The sequence below is a fragment of the Schistocerca cancellata genome, chromosome 2 (genome assembly GCF_023864275.1).
Source record: "Schistocerca cancellata isolate TAMUIC-IGC-003103 chromosome 2, iqSchCanc2.1, whole genome shotgun sequence".
Lineage (NCBI taxonomy): Eukaryota > Metazoa > Arthropoda > Insecta > Orthoptera > Acrididae > Schistocerca > Schistocerca cancellata.
In genome coordinates this window covers 514,507,323-514,529,118 of record NC_064627.1, presented here as the reverse complement: position 1 = coordinate 514,529,118, position 21,796 = coordinate 514,507,323, and the positions used below count along the sequence as shown (strand labels likewise).

The following is a 21,796-nucleotide window of genomic DNA, read 5'->3' as shown; positions in this document are numbered from 1 at the left end:
ATAATGCATCACATTTAAAAATTATTAATGGAGAATCATTTGAAAAAGAACATTGTGCAATATTAACTGTATTAGTTTGACCCACCCATTTCAGAATCATTTTGGGAGTATAGGTATGAATTTAACTATCTTTCCTTAAATGATGCTTTCTACACTATATCTGAACTAACCCACACATCTGCAGTGGCATGTTTATCTGATTTTCAGACATAATTGTGTAACCCATCATTCAAAATCACGTAACTTTGGGGAATATCATCAGGAAACTGAGAATGAGTGTCACTGAGACTTTTCCTGTAGAACAATTTGTGGAGGATTTACCAAGTTTGGACACTTTCTCTCCACATGGCTTGGCTCCATTGGTCCTCTCAAAACTAAGAAACATAGGTATACTGCAATAGTCAGTAATGAGTGAGGCCATTATCTTATAAATGAGTAAACACTTACCATGCTAATTGACAATAAACAGTCATGTCTGTTGCAGTGTTTCACAACTACAGTGCCATAGTTTTATATAATTTTCTTTCATGTAATGTGAATGCTATGCTACAGTAGACACACAAAAATTACGAGTTTGAGAAAAGCTCATTTATTTTTCTAATTATGGCAGTGCCTCATATATACAGACTGATTATCGTTACTCCATGCTGTAATAAGGTACATTTATGTTATGGCTGGTATTGTTAATTATTTAGCTGATTTCATGTTCAGGCATCATTTATATGACTAATCCTAATGATGTGGGACTAGTCATTCTATCTAGAATGAAATTTTCACTCTACAGCGGAGTGTGCACTGATATTAAACTTCCTGGCAGATTAAAACTGTGTGCCGGACCGAGACTCGAACTCGGGACCTTTGCCTTTCGCGGGCAAGTGCTCTACCAACTGAGAAGGTTGGTGTAGAGCACTTGCCCATGAAAGGCAAAGGTCCCGAGTTAGCGTCTCGGTCCGGCACACAGTTTTAGTCATTCTATGTTCAATTTACATGTTCATATTATGTAAATGTGGCTACATGCTGACCATTTGTGAATAGAAATTATTATATGGAATAATAGGAGTGGTCAAGAAGAAACTTTTTCAGTTTGTTGTCTATTTCTTTTTTACTGCATGTCAATCATTTTGATGGCAACATTGCACACATATTTTTGCCCTAAAGACACTCTTAATATGGAGTAGTGAATCTCATTTTTGCTTCTTGCAGTGCTGTTATGTACAGCTTTGTTTGTTTTGAACCACAGTGGATTATTTACAACTAACTTCATGAGGGAGGAATTCTTAAATATGAGTTACCCTAGAACATTACTTTATAAGGCATTATTTAATGAAAATAAACAAAATAAGTCAACTTACTGATCTGTTTCTCCCTAAGATCTTCCATGTTCCAAAGTACAAATGTGTCTTACTGACAGTTGTTCTTTTTGAGCAGCCTGCAGCTCATGGTCTAGTGGCTAGCATTGCTACGGGTTTGATTCCCAGCTGGGTTGGGGATCTGCTCTGCCTGGGGACTGGGTGTTTGTGTTGTCCTCATCATTTCATCATCATCATCATCATTCATGACAGTGACTAGATTGGACTGTGTGAAAATTGGAACTTTTTAGGGGCGCTGATAATCACACTGTTGAGTGCCCCACAAACCAAACATCATCATCTTTTTGAGTAGCTATCACAAATGGAACAGGTGTGAGGCAAAATACATTATACTCAAAGTACACTCCACCATAAATGAAACAGTGGCTTGCAGAACATAGATGTAGATTTAATGCACATAATTGTCTTTTACTAGCATTGTACTTCAGGGGAAGAGGTTCTCTAAAAGAACATAATATTAGCTCAATGTAACAGGGTGTAAAACAATGTGGTGTAGGTGGGATTCTGCACTGTGTGGCTTGTGTGTCAGTACTGTAGACCTTTTTACCCTGAAGATTCATTACTGTGCTCAAACCGTGCTGTGCAGGCATGGGCAGCATTGGTAGCTGTGGTCAAGTAAGTAGATGATAGTAACTGATGTCTGTGGTAGCTGAGGTTATAGAGCCATTGTTTGTTGTGTTTGCTACATGAGAATGCAGTGTGTTAAAGAACATGTAACAAAAAATGTCTTTTTGCATGTGCACAATATGTCCATCCAGTTCTGGGTGGTGCCAGTCCTAGAGAACAAACTTCTTTATGACAGCCTTACAGACGGTGCTACAAAGTTTTCTACACTGTCTGTAAGTCTTTTCACTTCATATAAACCATACTATTTTCCACACTTCATCTAGACTGGTTCTATGGTTTTGGATTCAGTATACTCCAAAGTCAAAATACACCAAGATATTATTGTTGCAGCTTGTGAATTTCTTCACTAATTCTAACACACTGTTTTACTAATACTCAGTTGTCAATGAGATGTGTGACAGTCTTAAATAATCTGTGATGAGACTTTTTTCCTTTCACTGGCCATTCCTGCCTCTTTCTCCAGCAGTGCCTTCATGCTTTTCTCATCTATAATTTCACTACTCAGTGGAAATTTGCATAGCTTCTTTACATTTACTTTCAAGCTATTGTGTAATTAAAACTTCGCATTGAGCCATTACTAGTGGCACTATGGTTTAGGCTGCTCAAGACTCTCAATTTCAGACAGTTTCCTGGTCAATATTTTATCCTGCCTTCCAGAGTACACAATCTACAGTCATCTCAATTATTTCATTACGTGTTCCTGTGGATTTGAGGGAGACTGGTATTTACAACATTCAGATGCATATCAGTAGTTTCTAGGAACTATTTCCATAATTTTAATGTGAATTGTGGTTTGTTACCCATTAAAATTTTGTAAAAGTTGATTGTGTTTTGAAATTTCTTCAAAGCTGTACTGATATTGGTATTTTTCAGAGGGAATAAACTTAAAAAATTTATCAACATTCTATTATCACCTTGACTTTGGAAAAAATTCCTGTTGATCTCGACCCTGATGACAGAGGACCATGTAAACCTGTATAGTACCCACTTCACCATAAATTGCTAAAATAACTATGGATGGCCCATCTTTGAAGGCTAGCAGGGACTTTAGATTCTTTGGCATCAGTCACATATTATTAGTATTAAATTGACTCTTCTCTCAGGTTGCTGAAAATATAATATTCTTGTACATTGCCAAAGGATTTCTTTGATCAAAAATAGATACACTTCACATCTTCATATTTACTTAAAGATTTATTTAATAAAATTGCAGCCAAATAGCCACATACAGTTACTTTGCTTAACATTTTACATTTTTACATATTCATTTATAGTTTTCACTCTTTTACTGCACAGTTCTATGTGATATCATTCACAGGCTTTGTTACACAGTTCACAGACACATGTTGTGGTTGGCTCATGATAATTTTTGTTTTTGCAAATTAGATGATGAAAGCCGTGAATAGCTAATCTAGTTATGACATGTTGCATTTCAAAGTCTGGCACTGTCCATGAGTGGTTTGTCATTCCTTTGGTGCCACAGAATTCCAGCCATACTTTTTCTCATTTATCCTCCATGATCTTCACTTGATTTCTGGAAGCCTTGGTGTGTGGCATCACACATCAAAGTTTGATGTCTTCAATTAGGAATATCTCTCTCACTGGCAGGTAAACTAGTCTAGATCTTGTTGTCTTTGAAAGACCTAGTCCTCTTTTTAGATAAGTCAATTTTACTTTTTCCAGTATTTCTAGATTTGTTTTCTGTCAGGTGGTCCCATATGACCTCCATCCTGTAGGCCAGGACTGGCAAGATTTTTGCGTTGAATAATTTCATTGCCATTTCTAGACTTGAGTAGGTGGATCTTTTTGATGTCCTGTATTACTATTATTGATTGGGCTGCATGTTCCATTGTAAGATTTGTGAAGGGCTGTTGGTTGCAATGTCAGCCCTAGGTATTTAAAGTCTGATGAGATTTTTATTTTTTGTCCTCTGATGTTGATTTATGCATTCTTGGGTGTTTTGCCTCCTTTTCCGAAAATCACCATTTTGGTCTTTGTTATATTTATGTGTAGTCTGTGTTCACTGCACCATTTATCTATTTTCTTAATGGTTTTCTGCAGCTTCGGTATATCTGTTGATCGTACAGCTATGTCGTCAGCATATTCTTATATGTATGCATCTTCTTCATTTTCTCCAATTTGCAGTACTTCTAGAGTGGCAAGAATGTACAGCAAAGGGCTCATTGGGTCACCCTGTAAGATTCCATTCAATTGCAAAATGAGGTTCGAAAAAGAGAGGTTGTCTGATATTGTGATTAAGTTGTATTTGAGCAAGATGGCAGCAAGTGTACACCTAACTTTAAAACGCTCTGCAGTTTTTGAGGACTTAATTTCAATCAAGTGTATTGTTTGTGACAAAACAGTGCTAAATGGAATTAGAATATGCGTGTTTAAACATAAATGGTGCCATTCACACTGCTTTGCTCAAGAAGATTTACAAACACAGTGTAAATGTGACATAGAGTGTAATGGCCGCGAGATCGCTAGTGGAAAGTACTACGCGGGAATAGAAGACAGCGTGCATGACGAACTTCAAAAAGAACTTGACATTATAAAAAAATATATAAAAACAATGGAAAATTTGGTACTAACCATACGGGAACTGTCTGAATCGTCAAGGCAACAAGATCTCATTAATGCTAGCCATAAAATTCGTAGGTCTGCACAACCAAATGTACAAAGTGTAAACAGTACGACTGTAACTAGATATATGAACGAACTGAGCACTCAAAAAGGCACAAGTGAATCAAACGCAAGAAAAGAAAGTGTTAATAGTGCATCTATGGATAAAAATATGAACAAACTATCCACACAAAAATATACAAGTGGATTAAACGGAGAAAAACACAAGGTAAATATTCGTGAAGAAAAAAAGTAAACAACCACATTATGCATAAGCAAGGACACAAGCAACAGACATATATTTTTGCAGATAGTCATGGGAGAGGAATTACGGAAATTATGAGAAGAAATCTCCCAAACCTTAATCTAACAGGCATCATCAAACCAGGCGCGCCATTACGCGAAATTCTGAAAAACAGTGACAATATATTAACGACCGGTGACAGCTGCATCATAATAGGAGGTGCAAATGATGTTTACTGTAATGAAACTTTGCGTGCAACGAGAATCCTAAAGGAAACAGTCAAAAGGATGCCTCGAGTGCATTTCTACATTGTTAGTATCCCCAGGAGACACGATCTGATGGAAAACTTGTGCGTAAACATCGAGATTGTTACATCAAACAGGCTATTTGAGAAAATATGTAGAGGTTTCCAGAATACGACTTTCGTAGAGATAAACAGTGTTCACAGAGAGCACTTCACAAGACATGGTCTCCACATGAACGTAAAAGGGAAAAAAGATTATTAGTGCCGAAATACTTAAATTTGTTAATGAGTCATCTGTAATGGAAGTGTCTCCAATCCCAATTCCGCCAAAACAAGAGTTGTCTGTAACAGTGGAACCATCATTATCTGCAGTAGGGCTACAACAAACACCAGTAGCAGCAGCAAAGGCTCAGATATTCTCAGCAGCAATGTCAGATAAACCAATAGCAGCAGAATCACCACAATCATCAGCAGAGCTGTCGTCATCAGCAACAGCATCCAGAACAGCAGACCCCATAATACTACCTCAAGGCAATGAAAATGCATGTGAGGAAAACATACAAGGTTCATTAGCCGCAGCAGCTAACAAAGAAGGGCAGTCACCAAGTCGGGGAGCGCAGGAGCCACCAGCAACAGCAAACACACAGAAGAGGTACCTGAGGCCTGGGAGATCAACAGCAGAAGCAGCTTCCAATCGAGACAGATGCCTGAGAACTAGGAGACCTGCTACACTAAGTGAGGATTTTTTATGGTACCGAGTAAGCAGAAAGAGAACATGGAAAAAGATGTAAGTAAAACTGTCCATCTTAAATACCAGTGTGACAATAGTGAGAGGGACATAAACACCGGACAAAGATATGATCCAGGTTTAATGACACAAACTGAAAAAAAACATTGCATAGTACCAGAAGCAAAGGGAGCAAGTGAAGAGCTTAGTATATTACAGGAAGGGGAACTATTACATTTAAAGCCAACTATTAGAATACTTCACCAAAATGTTCAATACATAAACAATAAAACAGAGGAACTAGAGGTAATATTACAGGAGTATAGGCCAAAAATTCTAGTAGTTACAGAACGTGGGCTAAAAGAAAATCACATAGGAATGTACAACTTGAAGAATTATGTGAAAGTAGCCAGTTTTTGCAGAACTTCATATAAAGGTGGTGGGGTTGCCATTTTTTGTAACTATAAATCAACTAAAGCCATAAATACAACAAAATATGCTATAGAATTGAGCTTTGAAGCTACAGCACTGGAAACTAAAATTTCTGGGAATTTATGTTGTATATTAGGTTTGTATCGATCACCAAATGGTATAATCAAAACCTTCTTTGAACAGCTGGAAGATATAATCCAACACCTCTCAAAAACATATGCTTATTTGATAATTATAGGAGATCTGAACATAGACACAAGTAAAAATACAGACAATACTAAGACCCTATTGGACATATTGTGCATATACAACCTAAAAATAAAAATAGATAAACCAACCAGAGTAACAAAGCATAGTGAAACTATAATTGATCATGTAATAACAAATATTCCTACATGCTATTGTGACACACAGGTAATGAACTCCACATTAGCAGACCATTTTGCAATCATGATAGACATAAATATAAAGACTAGTGATTCAGTGCAGAAGATATGGGAGATGAGAAGACAGAACTACCCACATAACATAAATCTGCTAAAAAAGATGTTAGAGGCAGAAAACTGGGAAACAATATATGCAGCTAAAGATTCAAACACCAAATGGAACTAGTTTTTTTCTTTATTCAGTTATTATTATGATGTTACATGTCCTGTTAGTAAAAGGCTTGTCAGACAGCAACAAAAAAAGAAAAGCTGGGTGACTGGATAAGTAATCCATGCCAGAAATAATCTGAGAGTGTATTATGACCTCTCCAAACAAAAAAATACTGAGGCCTACAACACACTGTATAAAATAAAAAAGAAAGAGTACTGTAGTTTTATCAGAAAAACTAAAGCATCATTCATCTGGATGTCTATAGAGAAGGGAAAGAACCACTCAATAGGTTTATGGTCATTCATTAATGAAGAGAGAGGAAAAGTAACAAATCGGGCGGAGGACATCTGCCCACTGATGAGTGGGAAAAGCAACACAAACCCTCTAGAAGTAGCCAATACTTTTAACAGATAATATATTACTGTAGCAGACGAATTAATAAGTCAAAATAAAACAAATGCAGCAAGTAAATTGTTAAACCCCCCACATACAAATCATACTATGGTTTTCATACCTACAACAGATGCAGAAGTGTCAAACCTAATAAAACAACTTAAAATTAAACATTCATCTGGCTTGGATGGTGTCACATCACATCTCATAAAGGAATGCAGAGAATGTATATTAAAACCATTGACACACATGCTGAATGCTGCGATAGAAGAAGGTATATTTCCAGATTCACTGAAAGTAAGTAAAGTGAAGCCAATATTTAAGAAAGGGAACAGGGATGAATTAGAAAATTACAGGCCAATATCATTGATCTCAAGATTTGCTAAAATCTATGAAATGATAATAAAGAATAGAATTGTAAGTTTTACAACAAAGTACAGTATACTGCATTCATCACAACATGGTTTCACAGAAGGGAAGTCAACAAAAACAGCATCAACAGATATAATTGAGCACATTCTTAATTTACTTGACAGGCAACAAAAGACTTGTGGGAGTTTTATGGACCTATCTAAGGCATTTGATTGTGTGAACCACTCAAAATTAATGATGAAATTATATCAGTATGGAATTAGAGGAAAATGCTATGACATACTTAAATCATACATTACAAATAGGAAACAATGTACAGAAATCAGACATACTAGTGGGGGAAATATAACAAACTACAGATCAGAATTACAAACAGTTAAACACGGTGTGCCGCAAGGGTCTGTGCTTGGCCAATACTATTTATACTCTACGTAAATGACTTCCTTAGCTATATAAATCAGAAACTTATAATGTATGCTGATGACACAACAATCATTTGCACAGCTGACACAAAGGAGGAGCTTGAGAAGGAAGCATTCCTGATTATCGAAAATGCAAATAAATATTTAACACAAAACAACCTGTTTATGAATCAGTCTAAAACAATGAATGTAGTATTTCAGACCAAGCATAGTGAACATTATAATATAAATGTTAATATAAATGGAAAGACTATTAAAGAAGTAACTAGCACAAATTTTCTAGGTACTATAATAGACAAACATTTGGCATGGGGGGAGCACATCGATGCACTGTGTAAAAAGATAAACAAACAGATCTTCATGATGCATAAAACAGCTAAGACTGTGGATGATAAAGTCCTCAGATCAATGTATTATGGACTTGTCTTCCCACATTTGTCTTATTCAGTTCATATATGGGGAAGTGCACAAGCTGGCTACCTAAAAAGAATATTCACAATTCAGAAAAGGGCAGTGAGATGCATTGCAAAAATACCACCAAGACAGACCTGTAGGCAAGCTTTTGTATACTATAATATTATGACAGTATATTCACTGTACATATACCAAAGCATACTGGCGGTAAGGTCAAATGGTAAACACCTCCTAAATAAAGATGTACACAAACACTGTACAAGAGGAAATGAAAATTACTACATGATAAACAGAAATCTAAAACTGTCTATGACTGCCCCAGAAGAAGCAGGCAAAAGGTTTTTTAATAAACTCCCCAAAATCATTAAAAAAGAAACAGACCTAAAATGTTTTAAAAATCATTTGAAACTATATCTCACAGAGAAATGTATATACAGTTTGAGTGAATACTAAGATGGTGTTTAATATGTTATATCATTACTGAAATGTATCTTTTAAAATTATCATGTATGTTGTTTGGATTTGTGTGTACATATAATGTGAAACATGTAATACCTTTGTATGATTATGGACTATTTCTGTTTAATCATTTGTTTCATTTATATATAATGAAATCAAGTTTGATGTTAATAACCTATTGTATGACACACCCAATATTCTCAGCTGGATTTTCAGCTGGAGCCCATGGGCAAAGAATAAATAAATAAATAAATTGACTTGATTATTCTTGCCCATACACTATCTTCTCACATTGTGTTTTCCAGTTTTTGGACTATGAGATCCCTTTCCAGTAGGTCACAGGCTTTCATAAAGCCTATGAGCACTGTGTAGAACATTTGTTTCTTTTGTAGCGCTTCATCGATGTTGAGAAAAAGCCTGACTGCTGTAAGTGTGGATCTTCCAGATCTGAAGTTCATTTCTGGTTCTGGGGGGGGGGGGGGGGGGGGTGACTGTCCATGCAGGCTTTGATTTTGTGTAATTATCTTTGAAAACATCTTAAACTGAGTATTTTCTAGGGCTATGCCTCTGTACTTGTTTTTGTCCACTGAGTCTCCTCTAACTTTGTAGAGAATTTTTATTATCGAGTGTCTCCATTGTGTCAGAATTCTTCCAAGTTCCAGACATTTGTTGAAAACTTTGATCCATATGTGTTTGAGAGAATCGTTTGCATCCTGTATATGTTCATTATATAAATTAGTGAGTCTCGCTGCTTTCTTGTTCTTCAGTGTTTTTATTATTTATTTTACATCTTCTTCATTTAGGGGTTGCTATAGATTGTTTCTCTTGCTTTGGGGGTATTTGGTTTCCTCGTTTGTTCAGTATCTTACTGGTCTTCCCGTCCTTTCACATCTATATTTGGTGTCTGAGTCATCTTCTTGGTCTTACTGCTATGTATGGATCTTTCACTGCTTGATCCACTTCTCTTTTTGTCTCTCTTTCTATGTATTTGTTTTTCTTCTGTTCTATTCGTTTTTTTGTATGTTTTCCTCTCTTCTGTGTATAGTTTGCATGTTTCCTCATCATGCTGGTTTCTTAATCTGTGGAGTGTTCTTAGAACAGTGTTCCTTTTGCTTTAGTATTCAGCATTGAACTATATTTTTGCCATCCTTGTTTTTTGGTTTGTTTGTACCACTGAATTTTTTAGGATGTCTTCTATTTTGTGTGTTGCTTTTCAAAGTCTCCTTCAGCTATTAATGCTTCTGTTTTTGTTATTTGTTCTTGTTGGTTTGTTATGTTTTCTTTATCAATTTTTCTTTGTGTGATTTGGTGGGTCTTTCTCGCTGGAGAGACAATGTTATTTATTTTTACCTTCATTTTACTGTGCTTTCATATAGGCATGATGTAGTCATGCCATATTGGTTGAATACTTCCTTTTATTATTCCTCTTGTTAATGTGATATCAAAGGTGCTTTTTCCGTTACGTCATATATATGTAGGTATTTGTCTGTTGTTCAGTAGGATGAAACCATCTTCTACTAGGGTTTCAATGACTAGTCTTGTTTAATAGTTCTCCTGCAATAATGGTGGGTTTGCTATTACATTGTTTGATGATTACTTCTACTGCATTTATATGTAATTGGAAACAGGGTGCAATTATATTTATGTTTGATGCTTTTAATAGCATCCTATTTTCTTGTTTTCCGATTTTCTTAGGTGGGGGTCATCCAGGGTTTCAGTAGCATAGATGTTCCTCCCATGGGTGATCCTCTTTCTACCTTCTTTGCTACTAGGTGAAAATTGAAGGAATCTTTAGGTCGCCAGTTGTCTATCAGGAAGCTTTCTGTTAAAATTGCAAGATCTGAGTTTTGCAGAATGTCTGTTGGTGTTAGATTAAGAGCACTTTTTATTCCCTCTGTATTCCACAAGATGGCTTTTATTCCTTGTTGTTCTGGTTTTCTGCCTGGTTTGGTGGAAACTGCTCACTCTTCCATTGATCTTCTTGGGAAACGAAATCAATGAACTTTTACATTTTCAGGCCGGAATTCAGGTTCTTGTGTGATTTGTATATCTTCAAACAGAATGCCTACTTTGAAAGCTTTTTTGTTACCAGTGTGCACAGTTCTTCACATTCTAGTTGCCCCAGTATTCCGTTCTTGTTAAGGTACTTCACTACTCACGCATCTTTTCATCCTACATAGTTGTGTTTATCTTTATGCTATATACCTCTTTACTTCTGTATGCATCCTCTTTGGTTTGAAGCTGGCACAGTACTTACAGTAGAATATCTTTGGCTTCCCTCTGACAACCATGCCTCCATCCTTGCTACCCTCCCTATTTTCCTTTCCCTGTTGCTTGATAACCTGGGTTGTGAGTAACTGAATCTCCTTTCCCTTCTTCCCTTTCTTTCCCCTCTCTCCTCCCCGACGAAGGAACATTTGTTCCGAAAGCTAGGAACATAAGTTTTCGGTTCTGTTTTATGTGTATCTATCAGCTGTACTGAGCTGAGGTAAGTACTGGCCAGCCCCTCTATCTCTTTGTTAGTATTTGTTTCACATCTTTATATGAGATTTTCCATTAATCATTTAGATCACCTATATGGTCCACATCCTTCATTGTTTTGTCCCTTTTGTTAGCTATCACTTACGTCTGTCATCTTAACACCTTCTCTTCTTCAGTGTTTTATATATACATAAATAAATATTTTCGTCACCAACTGTGCTAGTTTCATCTTCCTCCTATTATCTTGTTCCATTTATAGTCCTCTTCTCTTTTTTATTTATTGATTTATTTATTCAACATTTCATAGTTTTAACGTTCGTTATTCGCTGTTTCACAGCCAACAATCTCTTCCACACCTACCATTATCATCCATTTCCGTCGATCTCTTGTTGCAGGCGATATTTTTGTGCCATTGGCTATCTTTCTCTGCCACAAGAAAATTTTTTTGGGACATTTCTGCGCCACCCGCGATCTTTTTTGCGGCACGCGTGATCCTTTTTTGAGGCACGCGCGATTGCTTTTGCGCCACGTGCGATCTTTTTTCGCCACTCGCTATCTCTGTTTTTGAGCAACGTGTGTTCTTTTCCCCTGATCTGGACATACTTGCTTGGTCTGGTCAACTTTTTCCGTATTTTTCTTATTTAGTGGTCTTCCTTTGGTATTGAACATTACCAACACAATTTCTTTCTTTCTCGTCCTTCCCTCCGTGTTTTATTCCTTCTTATGATTACTATTTCAATTTAAGTTATTTAATTTCCCTACCCACCAGTTACCCACTATGTACCCTAATCCTATATCACATTATTTACGTTCATTCCGGAAACATGCATTCACCGTAGCCAAACTGCAATCCCACATACTTTTCGTCCGGTCCTGCTTAACCTTTGGAATTACCCCTAAAGGACTTACCTTAAAAGTTCCCATCTCCGGGTGCAATTCCTCCTTCCACCAGTCTCTCCTGGACTTCCAGAAACTTCAATCCTTAGCCCTTACCCAACTTGTCCTGAATCTCTACACTACTTCATGTAACCACCACTCCCAACAGCTCCTATCTCTCTTCAAAGTCCTCCACCTCTCAAACCCTTGCTTGGAGAACACACTCAGGAACATCATCCTAGAAGCCAGCTGCAAACTTGAGTTCCATGCCACACACCACCTGAAAAAACTATCCACAGTGCTAGTGCAACACCTAAGAAGTGGGGTCCCTCTCCCTATCCCTCACAAACACCAACCACAACAGAACCTTCAACAAACCCCCCTCATAGCCAAAAAACCTAGCCTAGCCACCCTACTCAATCTCCCCATCCCAGCACATACCCCACACAGAACAAATCTCAACTATAACCACAGTCAAATGCCACATATCGCCAGTCCCAATTCAGTCCTAAACCTCTCATCCAGATCCCTCTCTCCTCCAGAGACATCTGTTCTATCAAAAGGCTTAACCTTTAGCCCCACACCTAAATTCAACCACACTGCCCTGGTTAAAGATCTCCTCTCATTCACCCGGAACCTCAACTGGAAATATCACTTCACTACCCAAACACAGCCCCCAAATACTAGACCCAGTGTTGAACCCTGTTTAGAACAGTTCCGACTGCCTTCTCAAAGGGATCCTCCTCCCCTCCCCCAAAACCATCCCTTGCAGATATTTCAGGAATTCCTCACATCCAGTGTTGCCTCCCAGTCCTTCTAGAAGAACATTCCGACAACCCCCAACATCACCCCAGCTGAATCCCGTGCCATTAAGGAGCTGAAAATAGACCGCTCTATTGTCATCCTACGGCGGATAAAGGCTCCACAACTGTCTTACTTGACCGTGTGGAGTATGTGGCAGAAGGACTGTGTCAACTCTCCAACACCTCAACATACAAAGCTGTTACCCACGATCCCATTCCCTCCATCCAAACTGAGCTGCAAAAAATCCTAAAAATCCAAGGTCCCTCACAAGGCCTCACAACGGCTTCCATAGACTTACTCACTCCACCTGAGCCACGTACCCCTACCTTCTACCTATTACCTAAAATCCACAAAGAGAACCATCCTGGCCGTCCCATTGTAGCAGGCTTCAAAGCCCCAACCGAACGTATCTCAGCTCTGGTAGACCAGCACCTCCAACCTATCACCCGCAGACTCCCATCCTACATCAAAGACACAAACCACTTCCTAGAATGCCTCACATCCATTCCCACTCCTCTCCCACCTGAAACCTTTCTTGTCACCATAGATGCTACATCCCTTTACACAAACATCCCACATACCCATGGTCTCTCTGCCCTTGAGCACTACCTCTCCCAACGCCCACCCGAAGATCTTCCAAAAACCTCTTCCTTATCACACTTACCAACTTCATCCTCACCCATAATTACTTCACTTTTGAAGGCCAGACCTACAAACAAATCAGGGGAATGGCCATGGGAACCAGGATGGCTCCGTCCTATGCCAACCTCTTCATGGGCCGCATGGAGGAGGCTTTCCTGAAGACCCAACAGCTGCTTCCCGTGGCCTGGTATAGGTTTATAGATGACATCTTTGTGGTCTGGACTCATGGTGAAGAAACACTCCTTAATTTCCTCCATAACCTCAACTCCTTTTCGAATCTTAATTTCACCTGGTCCTTCTCCAAAACCCAAGCCACCTTCCTGGATGTTGACCTTCATCTTGTTGAAGCTCACATCCACACCTCTGTCCATATCAAACCCACAAACAAACAACAGTACCTTCACTTTGATAGCTGCCATCCATTCCACATCAAACGCTCCCTTCCCTACAGCCTAGGTATTCGTGGCAAACGTATCTGCTCCAGTGACGAATCCCTCAACAATTACACCAATAACCTGACCAGTGCTTTCCTCTCCCGCAACTATCCTGCAGACCTTGTCCACAAACAGATTTCCCAAGCAATACATTCCTCCCCATCCAACAACAATGTTCCTACCCCCAGACCACACAGAAGCATCCCCCTTGTCACCCAATATTATCTTGGCCTCGAAAACATCAACAAATTACTCCGCCAGGGATATGACTTTCTCAAGTCAACCCCTCCCCATGAACCATGGACCTTGCCGTTGGTGGGGAGGCTTGCGTGCCTCAGCGATACAGATGGCCGTACCGTAGGTGCAACCACAACGGAGGGGTATCTGTTGAGAGGCCAGACAAACATGTGGTTCCTGAAGAGGGGCAGCAGCCTTTTCAGTAGTTGCAGGGGCAACAGTCTCGATGATTGACTGATCTGGCCTTGTAACATTAACCAAAATGGCCTTGCTGTGCTGGTACTGCGAACGGCCGAAAGCAAGGGGAAACTACAGCCGTAATTTTTCCCGAAGACATGCAGCTCTACTGTATGACTAAATGATGATGGCGTCCTCTTGGGTAAAATATTCCGGAGGTAAAATAGTCCCCCATTCGGATCTCCGGGCAGGGACTACTCAGGAGGACGTCGTTATCAGGAGAAAGAAAACTGGCGTTCTACGGATCGGAGCGTGGAATCTCAGATCCCTTAATTGGGCAGGTAGGTTAGAAAATTTAAAAAGGGAAATGGATAGGTTAAAGTTAGATATAGTGGGAATTAGTGAAGTTCGGTGGCAGGAGGAACAAGACTTTTGGTCAGGTGATTACAGGGTTATAAATACAAAATCAAATAGGGGTAATGCAGGAGTAGGTTTAATAATGAATAAAAAAATAGGAGTGCGGGTTAGCTACTACAAACAGCATAGTGAACGCATTATTGTGGCTAAGATAGACACAAAGCCCATGCCTACTACAGTAGTACAAGTTTATATGCCAACTGCCTCTGCAGATGATGAAGAAATAGATGAAATGTATGACGAGATAAAAGAAATTATTCAGGTAGTGAAGGGAGACGAAAATTTAATAGTCATGGGTGACTGGAATTCGTCAGTAGGAAAAGGGAGAGAAGGAAACATAGTAGGTGAATATGGATTGGGGGGAAGGAATGAAAGAGGAAGCCGCCTTGTAGAATTTTGCACAGAGCATAACTTAATCATAGCCAACACTTGGTTCAAGAATCATAAAAGAAGGTTGTATACCTGGAAGAATCCTGGAGATACTAAAAGGTATCAGATAGATTATATAATGGTAAGACAGAGATTTAGGAACCAGGTTTTAAATTGTAAGACATTTCCTGGGGCAGATGTGGATTCTGACCACAATCTATTGGTTATGAACTGCAGATTGAAACTGAAGAAACTGCAAAAAGGTGGGAATTTAAGGAGATGGGACCTGGATAAACTGAAAGAACCAGAGGTGGTAGAGAGTTTCAGGGAGAGCATAAGGGAACAATTGACAGGAATGGGGGAAAGAAATACAGTAGAAGAAGAATGGGTAGCTCTGAGGGATGAAGTAGTGAAGGCAGCAGAGGATCAAGTAGGTAAAAAGACGAGGGCTAATAGAAATCCTTGGGTAACAGAAGAAATATTGAATTTAATTGATGAAAGGAGAAAATATAAAAATGCAGTAAATGAAGCAGGCAAAAAGGAATACAAACGTCTCAAAAATGATATCGACAGGAAGTGCAAAATGGCTAAGCAGGGATGGCTAGAGGACAAATGTAAGGATGTAGAGGCTTGTCTCACTAGGGGTAAGATAGATACTGCCTACAGGAAAATTAAAGAGACCTTTGGAGAGAAGAGAACCACTTGTATGAATATCAAGAGCTCAGATGGAAACCCAGTTCTAAGCAAAGAAGGGAAGGCCGAAAGGTGGAAGGAGTATATAGAGGGTTTATACAAGGGCGATGTACTTGAGGACAGTATTATGGAAATGGAAGAGGATGTAGATGAAGACGAAATGGGAGATAAGATACTGCGTGAAGAGTTTGACAGAGCACTGAAAGACCTGAGTCGAAACAAGGCCCCGGGAGCAGACAACATTCCATTTGAACTACTGATGCCCTCGGGAGAGCCAGTCATGACAAAACTCTACCATCTGGTGAGCACGATGTATGAGACAGGCGAAATACCCTCAGACTTCAAGAAGAATATAATAATTCCAATCCCAAAGAAAGCATGTGTTGACAGATGTGAAAATTACCGAACTATCAGTTTAATAAGTCACAGCTGCAAAATACTAACACGAATTCTGTACAGACGAATGGAAAAGCTGGTAGAAGCCGACCTCGGGGAAGATCAGTTTGGATTCCGTAGAAATGTTGGAACACGTGAGGTAATACTGACCTTACGACTTATCTTAGAAGAAAGATTAAGAAAAGGCAAACCTACGTTTCTAGCATTTGTAGACTTAGAGAAAGCTTTTGACATTGTTAACTGGAATACTCTCTTTCAAATTCTGAAGGTGGCAGGGGTAAAATACAGGGAGCGAAAGGCTATTTACAGTTTATACAGAAACCAGATGGCAGTTATAAGAGTCGAGGGGCATGAAAGGGAAGCAGTGGTTGGGAAAGGAGTAAGACAGGGTTGTAGCCTCTCCCCGATGTTATTCAATCTGTATATTGAGCAAGCAGTAAAGGAAGCAAAAGAAAAATTCGGAGTAGGTATTAAAATTCATGGAGAAGAAATAAAAACTTTGAGATTCGCCGATGACATTGTAATTCTGTCAGAGACAGCAAAGGACTTGGAAGAGCAGTTGAACAGAATGGACAGTGTCTTGAAAGGAGGATATAAGATGAACATCAACAAAAGCAAAATGAGGATAATGGAATGTAGTCAAATTAAGTCGGGTGAGGCTGAGGGAATTAGATTAGGAAATGAGACACTTAAAGTAGTAAAGGAGTTTTGCTATTTAGGGAGTAAAATAACCGATGATGGTCGAAGTAGAGAGGATATAAAATGTAGACTGGCAATGGCAAGGAAAGCGTTTCTCAAGAAGAGGAATTTGTTAACATCGAGTATAGATTTAAGCGTCAGGAAGTCGTTTCTGAAAGTATTTGTATGGAGTGTAGCCATGTATGGAAGTGAAACATGGACGATAACTAGTTTGGACAAGAAGAGAATAGAAGCTTTCGAAATGTGGTGCTACAGAAGAATGCTGAAGATAAGGTGGGTAGATCACGTAACTAATGAGGAGGTATTGAATAGGATTGGGGAGAAGAGAAGTTTGTGGCACAACTTGACTAGAAGAAGGGATCGGTTGGTAGGACATGTTTTGAGGCATCAAAGGATCACAAATTTAGCATTGGAGGGCAGTGTGGAGGGTAAAAATCGTAGAGGAAGACCAAGAGATGAGTACACTAAGCAGATTCAAAAGGATGTAGGTTGCAGTAGATACTGGGAGATGAAGAAGCTTGCACAGGATAGAGTAGCATGGAGAGCTGCATCAAACCAGTCTCAGGACTGAAGACCACAACAACAACAACAACAACAACAAGTCAACCCCTGAAATGAGATCATCCCTTGACAAAATTCTCCCCACACCACCCAGAGTTTCCTTTCGTCGGCCCCCTAACCTCCGAACCATCCTTGTTAAACCCTACAATATTCCCAGACTACCTTCTCTACCCAGCGGTTCCTACCCCTGTAACGAACCCCGCTGCAAAACCTGCCCCATGCATCCCCCCACAACCACCTACGCCAGCCCCACTACTGGTAAAACGTACACAATTCAAGGCAGGGTTACGTGTGAAACTACACATGTCATTTATCAACTGACATGCCTGCACTGCACAGCCTTTTACATCGGCATGACAACAACTTAACTGGCTGAGCGCATGAACGGACACAGACGAACTGTCCGCCTAGGAGATGCCCAATACCCAGTAGCAGAGCATGCCCTCCAGCATAATTCTAGGGACCTAGGAACCTGCTACACCGTATGTGCCATTTGGCTTCTCCCACCCAACACCAGTCCCTCTGAACTGCGGAGATGGGAACTTGCACTCCAACACATCCTTTCATCCCCCCATCCCCCTAGACTGAACCTACGTTAAACAACCTCACTCCCATTCACTCTTCAGTCTTCTCCTCTTTCCCTTTCCTCTTTAGCCATTCACACATCTTTTCATCCTGCATAGTTGTATTTATCTTTATACTATATACCTCTTTACTTCTGTATGCATCCTCTTTGGTTTGAAGCTGGCACAGTACTTACAGTAGAATGCCTCCATCCTTGCACCCTCCCTATTTTCCTTTCCCTGTTGCTTGATAACCTGGGTTGTGAGTAACTGAATCTCCTTTCCCTTCTTCCCTTTCTTTCCCCTCTGTCCTCCCCGATGAAGGAACATTTGTTCTGAAAGCTAGGAATGTAAATTTTCGGTTCTTTTTTATGTGTATCTATCAGCTGTACTGAGCTGAGGTAAGTACTGGCCAGCCCCTCTATCTGTTTGTTAGTATTTGTTTCAAATACCAAGTCTTTATGTTGTAGACTTAATAGTTTATATAAAAATGTCGTTTTAAGAGAAAAATAAGTGGCGCTAAATAATGACACTAGAAAGCCAGAATTTTGTCAGAATGTGCAGTTAGAGCTTATAAATAAGTGGTGCAGGTCCCCAAAACAATATAACAAAAATTAATGCCAGAATCCTTGTTTTTAGGAAAAATCAAAAGTGCTAAATAATGGACTTAGAAACATGAAAATTTGTTTTGTGCTTCAGTTCACCCCAAAAATAATAACTGAGAGACCACGTTAACCTACCTCTTATAGTTTTTGAGTAATTAAGTAATAAACAATTTTGTAACTAAAGTGTACCCGATTGTTGTAGATTAAGTATGTGCAATTTTAATGATAGAGAATTTTGGTTAAAGTGGATGATAAAATATACCAAATGATAGAATAATACCCCATTTAAGAGTTGTATTGTTAATAATAGCTGATATAAGTTCTAGTACAGGTATGGTTCAGAGGTAATGATCTACTGATAGTTCCACTCTAAAAATTCTAGAAAGCAAAGTTTTCAGTCTAGTGAGCTGAAACTTTTTCTGTGATTTCAAGCAGCTAAACTGTATACAAGTAAAAATTAAGAACTTTCTGAAGTAATTTGTAAACATGTTATTAAAGATTGTGTGCCCAAGATAGCAGTCCATTGGAGACTGCTGCAGCATGCAGATAGCCGTAGACAACAGATGTTCCCTCAGCCGTCTGCTCCGGCACCTATATAAATACAGCCTGTGGGGCAGTAAAAAAATTCACTTCGCATTCAGCTGCTGTAAGATCCATGTCTGTTAAATGTCAGATTGCACTCTGCCTCAGATGACGTCAGAGATGAATTGTGACAAAGTGCGTATTTTGCGGTAAAAACTAGTTGTGAACTCACTGTACACCATCCTGGATCACTTATAATTCACCAAAATAACTGCTAGTGTGCTGTCCATGTGAATTACAATTCCACATGGCAAGTGGTGACTTTATTTCTACTTTTATGGTGAGCATTTATTTTGAACATTTATTGCAAACTTTCATTGAGTAATTTTAGTCAGGGCGAAAGACAATCTGGTAGGAATGTATCGTAGAGGCCACCTCTGAGATGCTAAGTGTGCTGTTAGAATAGAAAGACTTGCTTTCAATTGAAAATAGTGAATTTCCATGTGTTGTATGTGAGAAACTTTACGCAATATAATTTTGATTGGAATTTATACTTTTATTTAAAATCATAGTCCTGATCCCACAAAGAAATAGGAGGATAGAAACTTTTCTTTCAGTGGGCTGGACCAGAATGTGGCCGTGCAAACTGGAAACTAAGGTAGCTGTGTTTCCCTTTGCTTTCTGGCTGACCACAAAATTAGTTGCCAGGCTCACGTGAGTAAGATGGTGTACTAAACAATTTATATATCTAAAAAAACAATAGTAATCACAACGCCCCACCCCACACCGCCCTGGAGGTCTTGGAATCAGTCCTAGGTAGGGGAACATGTTTTTCCTCATTTGAGTCGCTCCAGGATGGCCCAAGTTGTAGTCATCTTGCTATCAGGTGAGTGCTGTGGATGTTAATGAGGGTAAATAAATGGCCAGGATATTGGGCTCCGTACCCACCTACCCCTAGTGCCAAAGCATAGAGAGTCTGTGCTCTATGTACACTTAGGCCAATAGCCCAGTCAGAGACTTCTGCTGCAGAGACTTCAGCAGAGTCTCACTTATTTACTAATTAATGTAACTCTGAAGTAAGATATGGCAACCATCTTTACTTTGACTGAATGCTGAAGAGCATCTGAGTGCTAGTTGATTCCCCAGATTTACTGTCTGATGTGGACTCATTGTTTTTGTACTATCATATGTATATCTGAACAGCCCTGTGCTAGGACACCATAGTTGAGTTATATGTATGCTATTTAGTAAATGTTTTCTGAGTTGTTCTGTGTGGAGCACATTATGAGTATCACATCCTAAATGGAAAGGCCAGTTATATTAAAGAAAGACAGTGGCTGTCCAGTGCATAATAAGCTGGATACTAAGGAATCTCAGTCATTTTATTAAAACAAAGTAACCACAACAGATTCTCTGTAGAGAAAGAGTTTAGCTTCAGATTTGTTATTATTATTCATATAATTTACATGCTCATTTTATGTTCACATATAAGTGGTTAAACTTACATAAACAATACATTGTAGTAAAACAAACATAATATAAACAACTAACACTCAAAAATTTTATAACTGAACATCTAGGTCTCTTAACCAATTCACACATCTTCATGTCATCAAATTCAGTTCATTGAGTCCACCAGGAAATTTTTGACTCTTCACCAGGTACTGTGTAATTTGCACAGTCTCCCCACAGTTACATGTCAGATGATCCTTGCACCCTATCATACTAACAGGCACTATGCCTTCCATTCCCTGTATTGATTGAGAGTTGTCCATTGTTTCCTGCAAAGACCAAATATATTTCCACATTTTGTAGAACCAGCAATAAGGTGAGAATTTTCTGGAGGAAACTTCTGCCAAACCTCTCTCCATTCTTGACACACATCATATATAAGAGACTTCTGGAACTCTCTTACAGTTGCTAATTAATTATGTGCAGCATTACATAATACAAGCAGCCATGGCAGAGGCATCAGTTTAGTAGTGTTACTAATTATTCTCATTGCCTGATTTAAAAGCTTAACATCAACTTTTTGTGCAACATGTGCACTGTTTTTCTGAAATGGAGCACAGTGCTGTGCTGTAGAGTAAACCAGTGCCAATATGGCAATACAAAGAGCACCTGCATTTGCACCCCATCCTGACCCAACTACCTTTCTAATGATGTCAGTTGTGATGTTCACTTTTTTGCTGTATTTTCTAAGTAGTTCTTAAAAGTATGGGCCCAGTCCAAAATGACTACCAAGTGTTTTGGGTATGGGTCATATTCTGGAGACACATTCTCAAATACCATATTTAATTTGTGATTCATCTCCAAATTATTGAGATAGTCAGCATTTATCTCTGTTATAGATGGTTTTGTCTTCAATCTGCAGTTCTTGAAGCAATGACCCATTGT

At 39.0% G+C, this 21,796-nt stretch overlaps 2 protein-coding genes across 4 annotated transcripts in view; one reads left to right on the top strand and one right to left on the bottom strand.

Annotated features, from left to right (window-relative positions):
* Positions 1-21,796, top strand: part of LOC126162061 (retinaldehyde-binding protein 1-like) — a 174,595-nt gene that overhangs the window by 126,822 nt on the left and 25,977 nt on the right. The window lies entirely within an intron of this gene.
* LOC126162059 (clavesin-2-like) overlaps positions 20,837-21,796 on the bottom strand; it is a 247,354-nt gene continuing 246,394 nt past the window's right edge. For all 3 annotated transcript variants that reach the window (XM_049918313.1, XM_049918311.1, XM_049918312.1), the window contains exon 9: positions 20,837-21,180. The gene's annotated coding sequence lies outside the window, so the exon portion shown is untranslated. The remainder of the gene's footprint in view (positions 21,181-21,796) is intronic.